We start from the raw sequence: 11757 nt of genomic DNA, 5'->3' as shown, positions 1-11757 counted from the left end.
TACACTCAGAGACCCTGAGCATTACAAAGTAGTCCTGTCTCCCCCGCCCCACCCCCTAGTTGGTAGAACACTCTGCTGGTGTTGCACTTCAGGATGGCTCAGACCTCAAAGACCTTGGCAGAGGAAATCTTCCATGTTGAAAGTTCCCTGCAGAGGACGAGTTGGGCCAGGACTGATCTGAAATGGTAGGAGACCTCATCCCAGCCCTTTAGAGGGAATCTCTGCTGGGATCCCACCAGTGTGCTACCTTCAGCTCAGAATCCCAGGTTCTATAGTGCAATCCTTCCCAGGTTTTATGGGTGGAGTGTCAGTGGGTTACAAGACCAGGACCAGCAGAGACATTGCTGATGTGGTCATCCTGCCAGTCCACAGGGATCTCCTCTGGTGCGAGCTTAGGGAATGGGACAGATAAAGTTATGTATTTATTGTGTACAACATGATATTTTAAAGTGTATTTGCACTGTGGAATAGTTAAATCTATAGTCATTATGTTTTACATACTTATTTCCAAACATCCCTCACCCAGAGACAGAATTAGGAAACAATAGGTATGAATATGAGATCATATTCAATAAAAGGCTGCATAGAAAAAAAAATCAATAAGGGAATTGTTAACAGTGGTGGTTTCTGGATCTACTGTAAAGCATGATGTTTATAGTTAATGTCCCTATACTGATTTGTTTTGTTTTTGTGATACTGGGGATCAAACCCAGGGGCACTCTACCCACTCAGCTACATCCCTAGCCCCCCGTCCACCCCTTTTTTTTCCTATTTGACAGAATCTTGCTAAGTTGCCCTGACTGGCCTCAAACTTTCAATCCTCCTGCCACAGATGCCTGTAGCTGGGGTTACAGGTGTGTGCCCCAATGCCCAGCTCATACATTATATTATTGAAAAATGCTAAGAGAATCAATAAGATTTTTCACCACAAAAATGATAATTATGAGGTAATGCATATGTTAATTAGCTGGATTTAACCTCATATATGCAAAGTATGATCCAAAAATATGACAAATGTTTAAATTTAATTTTTTTTATTTTAATAAAGGACACATTGCCATTAATCCCCCTTAAAATATTCCTACTTGCTCCAAATTCACTTATCTGAGGCACTTTCTGAGGCAGTTCCAAAAGCCCTCTTTCACAAGTATCTTTATTTGTATTGTCATAACTGCTTTGATTTCTTAAATTGATTCAGTATCTTTTTTTTTCAGTGCTGGTAATTGAACCCAAGGCCTTGTGCCTGCTAGGCAAGCACTTTACCACTGAGCTGCATCCCCTGCCCAGAATCAATTTTCAATATTTACCTTTCATGGTCATTTTGACTTTAGGGAAGAGCCAGAAGTCCCACAGTGCCAGATTTGGTGAATAAAGTGGATAAAGACACACCATAACCTTGATTTGCTTTGTTTTTTGAGACAGGGTCTCATTATGTAGCCCAGGCTGGCCTCGAACTCATGGCGATCCTTTTGCTTCAGCCTCCTGTGTGCTGGGATCACAGGCATGAGCCACCATGACCAGCTTGAATTTGTGATTTTAAAAAGTGAGTGTGTGTGTGTGTGTGTGTGTGTGCACGTGCATGTGTGTAGTACTTGGGATTGAACCCAAGGCCTTCTGGATGCTAGGCATGTGCTGTACCACTCCCAGCCCTCTGTTATTCTCTTTGGAGATAAGGTCTACCTAAGTTATCCAGGCTGGCCTTGAACTTGCAATTCTCCTGCTTCAGCTTTCAGAGTAGCTGGGAATAATAGGCATGTGCCACAACACCCAGATAAAAGGTATATTTGATAAGAGGCTTTTGTTTCTCTAAAGAGAAAAGAAAAAAACTGGTTTGGGCACCAGCAGAAACTATTCAAAGGCTAGCAAAGTTCCTTGTGAGCAGATGTCATCTTTAACAGGAATTAAACTTCAAAGGGCTTAAGAGATAGGAAAGGAGGGAGCAGAGAGGGCAAAATCTACTTCAGTTGGAAAGGGTCACTCAGGTCACAGTTATTCTTTCTTGCAGTTAGTGCCTCAGGCAGGAACAATGGATAAATTGTGTTGATTATAAGGGTGATATAGTCAAAGGTGACATAGGTCACCCAATAAACACTACAGCTAGAACTAAAATTCTGTTCCTCTGCTTATTCGGGAAAGCTTTCTTTAAAAATTAAAGTATAAGGGCCAGGGATTTAGCTCAGTGGTTTCCTCGCCTATTGTGCAAGCGCAAGGACCCAAGTTCGATCCCCGGAACCAAAAAACAAAAACAAAACTAACTAACTAACTAAATAAATAAAATCTAAGCATTCCCATATACTTTGATCAGACCTCATAGATGAGTTGTAGTATAAAGCAAATATTTTAATTTTTTTGTACTGCAAGAAATTTCATGTTAAGTGAATCCAATTTTGGTGTATATGTAGGAAGTCCAAGTTGATAGTCTCAAATGGCTATTTGTATTTTGTTAATAAATTAGAAAATACACTTTTTCAGTGATTTATTAATAGTTTCAGAAAGTTATTGGTTGTTTGGAGGTAAATCATTTTGGTTAACAGAGAATTTAAGTATAAATTCTGTGACATGATTTTTCTAGCTTTACTCTATACAAGTATAAATCTCCACATGTTATTTCATCCTAAAATTTTATAAAATTTTCTTTAAATCATGCTTGACATATTACTGGTTACTTAGGAAGTTAAGTATCTGTACATGTATATTTTTATATGGAAAATTACAGTATTAATGTAAATCCCCTTTTTCAGGAAGAACAAAAATATCAATGCATACTCAGATAAAAAGATAAAATGTTTTACTGAAAGTATTCTTTTTGTGAAAAAAGATTCATGAAGTGTTTATGTGCTGCCTGTCTTGCTCAAACTTTAGAAATGTTAACGTTTTCCAAGGACATATTTTATTACTGAGATTGTACAAGTTGATACTGGTTTGAACATTGGAAAGAATTTAATGTTAATGTTTTTCTGCTTTCAAAATTTTAAAATTTTAGCAAAACTTTTATGTATTAAGTATGAGATACTGTTTTCCACTGGGCATGGTGGTACATGCCTATAGTCTCAGCACTCCGGAGGGCAAGGCAAGAGGATTGATGAGAGTTTGAGGTCAGCCAGGGCTACCTAGTGAGTTCAAGTCCAGTCTGCACTACATAGTGAGAGCCTGTCTTTAAAAAAAAGTACTGTTTTCTTTTCATTGAAGAATTGTTTAGGAAATTTATTCCTTGAAAATTTTGGATCCTTTTTTAGGCTTTTTTTTGGGGGGGGGGGTGGACAGTATCAGAGATTGAACTCAGGACCCCAGCATCACTGAGCTAAATCCCCAGCCCCATGGATCCTTTTTTAAATACTGATCCCAGCATTTGTACTGGTACTTTTTAATATATTAAAAACATAAAAATGAAAAAAAAGAAATATAATTGGTATACCATACAAAACCTTGTTGTTGTTGTTGTTGTTGTTGTTGTTGTTGTTGTTGTTGTTGTTGTTGTTGAGACAGGGTCTCATTGTGTCATTCAGGCTGGCCTTGAACTCACTATGTAGCCCAGGCAGGCCTTGAACTTGTGGCAATCCTCCTGCCTGAGTCTCCCAAGTGCTGGGATTACAGGCATATGCCACCATGCCTGGCCCCAAATCAATTTTAGAACATTTCATCACTCCCCAAAAGAAAATTATACCCACTAGCAGTCATGCTCTATTTCTCCCAAACCTTCTCAGTCCTAGGCAACCACCTAAGAATCTACTCTCTTTCTTTCTTTTTTTTTCTTCCTTCCTTCCTTTTTTTTTTCTTCTTTTTTTCAGTACTGGGGATTGGACCCAGGACCTATGAATTGAGCTATATTCCCAACCCCTTTTTTTTTACTTTGCAGGGTCTTGGTAAATTGCCCAGGCTAGATTTGGAGTTGTAACCCTCCTGCCTCAGTCTCCAAGGTGCTAGGAGGCATGCCCTGCTGCTCTCACTCAATATACTTCCTGTCTCTATAGATTCTGAACATTTCATGTAATAGAATCATACAGTGGGATCTTTTATGAATGGTTTCTTTCATTTAGTATATTTCAAGACTCATTTATGTTGCAACTGTCTTAATACTTCATATTCCATTGTATGGATATACCACATTTTGTTTACCTAATTTGAGTTGTTCCCACCTTTTGGTTATTATAAACAATGCAGTTATGAGAATTGTGCACGTTTACATTTCCTTAAATATACACCAAAGAGTAGAATTGTGGTGTCATGTGGTAACTATATCTTTAGGCTTTTGAGGTACTGACAGACTGTTTATTTAGTTAGTTTAGTTAGTTTTTTTTTGGTCTTGCTTTGTAGTTCAGGCTGGTCCTGAACCTACTATGTAGGCCAGGCTGGCCTTGAACTGGCCACTATCCTCCTGCCTCAGCCTCCTGAGTGCTGGGATTACAGGCATGTGCCACCACGCCCGGCTTCAGAGTGTTTTTAAAATGTCTGCACCTTTCCTATCCCCAGCAGAGATTATGATGGCTCCAGTGTTTCCACATTCTCACCAATGTCTGTTATTATCTGTCTTTTTGATTATAGTGGGTGTGAAGTAGTATCTCATTGTGATTTTGATTTGCATTGTCCTCATACCTAGTGATTTTGAATATCTTTTCTTGTGCTTATTGAACATTTCTTTATTTGTATTTCTTTAGAGAAATGTCTGTTCAGTTTGTTTCCCTATTTTTTAATTTATTAATCCTTTTATCACTGAGTTATAATTGTTCTTTGTGTGTTTCAGGTACAAGTCCTTTATCAGATATATAATTTACAAAGATTTTCTCCCATTCAGCTGGGTATGAAAGCTCATACCTCTAATCCCAGCACTCTGGGAGTCTGAGGCAAAAGATTTGCAAATTCAAGCCCAGCCTGGCTAATATGTCAGTTTAGCAAGACCATCTCTCAAAGTAAAAAATTTTAAAAAGGGATGGAGATGTAGCTCAGTGGGAGGGCCCTATGTTCAAACCTAGTAACAAAAATTGGTCCCCCCACCCCCACCCCCGGGTTCTGTGCACTTCTGTCTCTTTCTTGATGGTGTCTTTAAAGCATAGAAGTTTGGAGGTGCATTAGCTCAGTTGGTTAGAGTGTAGTGCTAATGATAAAAGCCTAGATTTTAAGTTTTAATGATATTAAATTGGTCTTCCTTTTCTTTTGTTGCTTGTTTCTCAGTGTCCTATCTAAAACACTGTTGCCTGATCTGAGGTCACAAAGATTTACATGTGTGTTGTCTTCTAGGAGTTTTAAGGATTTAGCTCTTACATTTAGACTTGTGATCCACTTTGAATGTGTGTGTTTGTGTGTGTGTTTTTGTGCATGTGTGTGTGTCTGGCACTGGGGACTGAGCCCAGAGGCCCGCACATGCTAGGCAAGAGCCCTATATTTAGCTATATCTCCAGACTTCAAGAAATATTTAAAAAAAATTTTTTTTGAGATAAGATCTTGCTAAGTTGCTCATGTTGGCCTTGAATTAACAAGCCCCCTGCCTCAGCCTCCTGAGTAGTGGGATTACAGATATGCACCACTGTGCCTAGCTTGAATTAATTTTTGTATGTGCTGGGAGATAGGGGATCCAACATCATTCTTTTGTGTGTGGATACTTAGCTGTCTTGGTATTGATTTTGTTTTTGTTTTTTTGAGGCAGGATCTCACTCTGTAATTCAGGCTGGATTTGTACTTATTATGTAGCCCATGCTGGCCTCAAACTCAAGGAAGTCCTCCTGCCCCAGCCTTGAGAGTGCTGGGGTTATAAATGTGCACCACCATGTGTAACTTGGTATCCATTATTGAAAAGATGATTCTTGGGCTGCAAGTACAGCTCAGTGATAAAGTGCTTGCTTAGCATGCAGGAGATTCTGAGTTTCATACCCAGCACCACAAGAAGGGCAGGAGAAAAGATGATTCTTTCTTCCATTGAATTCTTTTGGGACCCTTGTCAAAGCTTATTTGACCCTATGCTAGGTGTGGTGGTGCATGCCTGTAATCCCAGTGCTCAGGAGGCTGAGGCAGGAGGATTTCCTCAAATTCGAGGATTTCCTCAAGTTCAAGGTCAGCCTGGGCTGCAAAGTGAGTTCAAGGCCAGCCTGAACTACGTAATGAGATCCTGTCTCCAAACAAAAAATAAATAAAAAACAAAATCCTCATTTGACCCTAAGGGTAAGGGTTTATTTCTGGAGTCAATCCTAGTCCATTGAACTATATGTCTATCTTCATGTGGTACCACATTATCCTGATTACTATAGCTTTGTACCAAGTTTTGAAATTGGGAAGAGTGAAACCTCCAATTTTGATCTTTTTCAAGATTTCTTTAGCTAATCCAGGTCTCTTGAATTGCCATATGAATCTTAGCATGAGCTTGGTAATTTCCTCAAGGAACTCATCTGGGATTTTGTTAAGTATTGTAGTGTATCTATAAGTTATTTTGGGGAGTATTGCTGAGTATTTACAATAGTAAATCTTCCAATCTATAACTATGTCTTTCCATTTATTTAGGTTGTTTTTATGTATGTATGTATGTATGTATGTATGTATTTTCTCACTTGCAGTTTAGGCTGGCCTGGAACTCACTATGTAGCCCAGAGTGGCCTTGAACTCCTGGCAGTCCTCCTGCCTCAGCTTTCTGAGTACTGAAATTATAGGCATGCACCACCATGCCTGGTCTGTCTTTAATTTCTTTCAGCTATGGTTGTAGTTTTCAGTATACATTTCTTCTGTTAAATTCATCCCCCTTTTTTTTTTTTTTTTTTTTTTTTTTGGTACCGGGGATCAAACTTGGGACCTTGTGCTTGCAAGGAAGGCACCAGAACCACTGAGCTAAATCCCCGGCCCCCTTCATTCCTTTTTTTAAATAATTATTTTCTAGTGCTGAGAATCAAACCTGTGGCCCACACATGCTATATGACCACTCTACCACTGAACTACATCCCCAGCTTCTAAACATTTTATTATTGCTGATGTTTTTATAAATGGGATTATTTTCTTAATTTCATCTTTAATTTGCTCATTGCTAGCATATAGAAATACAGTTGATTTTTATGTATTGATCTTTTTTTTCTGAAACATTGCTGAACTTAATTTATTAGTTCTAGTAGTTTTATATTTCATTCTAAATACAAGGTCATGTTATCTGCCAATGGAGATAGTTGCACTTTCTTCCCAATCTGGATGCTTTTCTTTTCTTTTTTTGCCTAAGTGCCCAGGCTAGCATCTCTAGTACAATCTTAATGCAGAAATAGAATGGTCATCCTTAACCTGTTCCTGATCTTAGGATGAAAGTTTTTAGCTATAAGTTTTTTGCAGATATCTTTTATAAGGTTAAGTTTCCTTTTATTTCTAGTTTGGTGGGTGTTTTTAATCATGAAAGAGTGTAAGATTTCCAAGTTAGGGCTGGGGATTTAGCTCAGTGGTTTTGCCGCTTGCTGCGCAAGTGCAAGGATCCAAGTTCGATCCCCACTACACAAAAAAAAAAGATTTCCAAGTTATTTTTATTTAGTGTACAATCTTTAGAGATAGAGTTGCCAGGGTAGCCCTGAACTTTTGTGTTCAAGTGTTCCTTCTGCCTTGGTCTGCCATAGAGCTGGGAATGCAGGCCTGTGCCATTCCTCCTGGCTTTGTCAAATTTTCTTTTTCCTCCATCTGAGACAATTGTGTGGTTTTATCTTTCATCTGATTAATATGAGTGTTACATTGATTGGTTTTTGGATGTTGAACCAATTTTGCATGACTGAGACAAATCCTACTTTGTCTTAGTGTATAATCCTTTCCATGTGCTGCTGGATTTGGCTTGCTAATATTTTTTTTAGATAGGGTCTGCTAAGTCACTAAGTTACCCAGACTGGGGTTTAAACTTGTGATCCTTCTGCCTCAGCCTCCTAGAGTGCTGGGATTACGCGGGTGCCCACCATGCTGAACTGGAATTTTGTTGTTGCTGCTGCTGCTGGTGGCGGTGGCGGTGGTGACGGTGGTGGCGGTAGTGGGGGCGGCAGTGGTGGTTTGAGTATGTTTGTCTGCAGGGCTGGGGAGTCAGACCCAGGGTAATACACTGTGGGATGGTTTTGAATTAGTAAATTTAAACTACTTACTTGCTATACATCTATTCAGTTTTCTGTTTCTTCTTCAGCCAGGTTCATCAGTTTGTGTCTTTCTAGCGTTGTGTCCATTTCATCTATTTAATTTAATCTGTGGGCATCCCTTTGTTTATAGCATTGCCTTTTAATAAAATTTCTGCAAGGTCTGTAGTAAATGTCCTCTCTTTCATTCCTGCTTTGAGTGATTTTATTCTTCTCTCTTCTTTATTAGTCAGTAATAGCTAGGAGTCAATTCTGTTAATTTATCTAATTTTTAGGGGTTTTTTCCCTGTTGCTTTTCTATTCTTTTTATTTTTTTCTACTCCAGTATTTATTATTTCCCTCCTTCTTCTTTTGGGTGTACTTTGCCCTTCTCTCTATTTTCTTGTGGTGGAAGGTTAGATTCTTGATTTAAGATCTTTCTTTCTCTTCTTTTATGTTTTAGACTCAGATTTTTTGGCATTTATACATTATGAGATATATATCTATATATATATATATAGATATATATACACACACACACACACACATGCACACACATTTGTTCTTTGTTTGTTTTGTTTTTTGAGGCAAGGTCTCACTGTATATCCCAGGCTCGCCTTGAACTCACAGCAATCCTCCTGCCTCAGCCTCCTCAGCCCTTGGGATTACAGGCATGTGTTACCATGCACAGCTATACATTAGTATTAACTATAGTCACCATGTTATGATGAGATCCCTAAAACTTATTCATCCTAACTCAAAATTCACATCCTTTTACCAATAACTTGCCATTCCTTCTGCTCCCCACCAGCCTTTGGCAACCACCATTACACTCTGCTTCTATGAGTTTGACTTTTAAAAATTACACATATAAGTGGAGATCATGTGTTATTTGTCTTTGTGTGCCTGCTTATTTCACCTAGCATGTTTTCTAAGTTCATCCATATTGTCATAGATGACAGGATTCCCTTATTTATTTATTTATAGACAGGGTCTTGCTATGTAGTTCAAGATGGCCTTGAACTCACTATGTAGCCCAGGCTGGCCTGAAACTCAGAGCAATCCTTCTGCCTCAGCTTTCCCAGTGCTAGGATAAGAAGCATGCACCACTGCACCCAGCTGACTCCCTTCTTTTAATAGGTTAACAATATTACATTGTATATGTGCATATTTTCTTTATCTACTTATCTGTCAGTATACAGTAAGTTTGATTCTATATCCTGGCTACTGTGAATAATGCTTCAGTGAACATGGAAGTACAGATATCTTTTTGACATACTGGTTTCATTTCCTTTGAATCTATACCCACAAGTATTGTTCCTGGATCATTTGGAAGTTCTGTTTTTAAATTTTTGTGGTACCTCCCTACTATTTTTCATAATAGCTCCTTTTTTAAATATAGGTGTTTACACCTATAAATCTCCCTTTCTGTACTGCTTTCACTTCTCTCTTATGTTCTAGTATATTTTCAATTTAATTTATCTCTAAGTATTTTCTAATTTCCTTTGTGATTTCTTCGACTATTGGTTACTCAGGAGTGTGTGGTTTAAATTCCACACAATTGTTAATTTCCCCCATTTCCTTCTGTTGCTGATTTCTAATTGCATTCCATTGTGACTAAGAAGTATATTTTGGATGATTTCAATTCTTTTAAAGACATTGAGGTCCAGGGATGTAGCTCAGTGGCACCGCACCTGCCTGGCAAGCACAAGGTTCTGAATTTGATTCTTGGTACCACAAAAAAAAAAAAAAAAGAAAGAAAGAAAGAAAGAAAGAAGGAAAGAAAGAAAGAAAAGACATTGAGCCCTATTTTATGGAATAACAGATTGTCCCTCCTGAAGAATATCCATGACTCTTTTGTTGTTGTTCATAGAGTATTCTATAGATGTCTGTCAGGTCTGGTTGGATTATATTATTCAAGTTTTCTGTTTCTTACCACCTGTAATCACTTCAGGCTTCCAAGTACCTGGGACTACAGGGTTGAACTCAGGGCCTTATTCTCATTCACCTACATTCCTAGTCCTTTTTATTTTTTGAGTCAGGGTCTCACTAAGTTGTCTAGGTGGGCCTTGAATTTACAATCCTACGGCCTCAGCCTCTCAAATATCTGTGATTACAGGTGTGTGCTAAGAACTCCTGGTTTAGGCTGGTTTTCATTTAGACTCAGTGTGCCTCTGGCCCTGAACATGAGCCATAAAGTCCTAGTCTGGCTTCTGTGCCATGTCTGGAGGGTGTGTGGGCCAGGCAGAATCATCAATGGTCAGGATTAGGGTTCAATGTGGGGTTCAGGGTAGTTATGCCTGGGAAGTTCAGTGGTACAGATGTGGGGGCACTGGGCAGGGAAGCAGAAGGAAGTGTTCTAAGCATGTACCTGGGCTTGAATGAACCTGAACTGGACCTGACAAGGGTCTGGCCCACAATGGCTGGGTGGTTTAGAAAGTAACTAGTGTCTCAGGCACTGGAATGAATATGCAGGGAATCACCACCTCTTCCTGTTGAGGGTGAGAATGACACCTGGCAGTGAAGGGAGGTGGTTTACCACCTTGTTTTCTGATATAGTTTCACCTATGAAGGGACAGAGTTGTGGCAATTTTTCCTTTAATCAGGGGCCCTCCAAACTCCAGAGCATCTCTTCCCAGAAGCTTGCCCTAATAACCACCCTCCTATCTCCTCACCTAGCTGAAGCACCACCTGTTTCCCCAGTACCACCTCCTCCACCCAGTGAGAAGAATATATCCCTAACAGGGAGGGCTTAAGTTTCTCCCTCTTAGAGTAATGTAATAGAGGCTCTAGAAAACCAAAATGCTGTCTTGACCTTTATAACAATAACTTACACCTCCACAGAAGGCATTTGTTTGCTAAATTGAAAACCTAAAGGCATGGAATTATAACAATAGAATGTCAACTGAAATTCCTGTGCAGGTGTGGCCTTTGTGTTTGGAAAGTACAGGCCAACCTCTCCATCCATCTAGCTGTTGTCTCCACCTGTTCCTTCCTTTCTGGAATCTGGCACCAGTTTCCTGCTTCTGCCTCCATGAGGCTGTGCAGTCGGTATGCAGCCAGACTCCCCCTATTCTGCTTCCCACACCCAATCACCATCCATCCTTCCCAGTACTATATTGTTTTTCTGTTTTGTTTTTGAGACAGGGTCTCACTATAGAGTCCAGACTGGCCTTGAACTCCCAGTGATCCTTCTGCCTCAGTCTCCAGAGGGCTGGGATTACAGGCAGTGCTACCATACCTGGGTTCTGAGATTATATAACAGGAAGTTCTCAACTGGATTCCTTGGGGAGAGGGAAGAGGCCTGGGAGGGGAAAAATAGTACAAGGATACAGAGCACAAGAAGCACAACCTCTTCCTGTTTTCTAGACTGGGGGTCCTGGGGGCTCTTCCTCTGTCTTTTCCCAAATCACCCCCGCCCCTAACACTACCCAAAGTCAAACTCAGGGCTTACCACCTAAAACCAAGTATCTCCCCTCCCCTCAAGCTGCTGGAAAGAACTTGGAACAGATGAAATAACCAGTTTTAGGATAAGAAGCAGGTTGTTTCTTTGGAGCTGGGCTGTGCACTGGAGAGGGTAGGATGTCAGCAGAAGCCCCACTGAGTCAAACAATGGCAGGAAAGGAAACCACCCAATTTTGCGACAAGTTTTTCTTCAGGGATTGGTCTGAGAAGCCTTTTCTGGCAGGAATGTTTGCATAGCTGTTCCCAG

Source organism: Heterocephalus glaber, unplaced genomic scaffold, assembly GCF_053883595.1.
Source record: "Heterocephalus glaber isolate CG9 unplaced genomic scaffold, H.glaber_assembly_v1.0 deba00001481, whole genome shotgun sequence".
Taxonomy (NCBI): Eukaryota; Metazoa; Chordata; class Mammalia; order Rodentia; family Bathyergidae; genus Heterocephalus; species Heterocephalus glaber.
The sequence above is the reverse complement of the archived record's forward strand: the minus strand, read 5'-3'. Positions refer to the sequence as shown.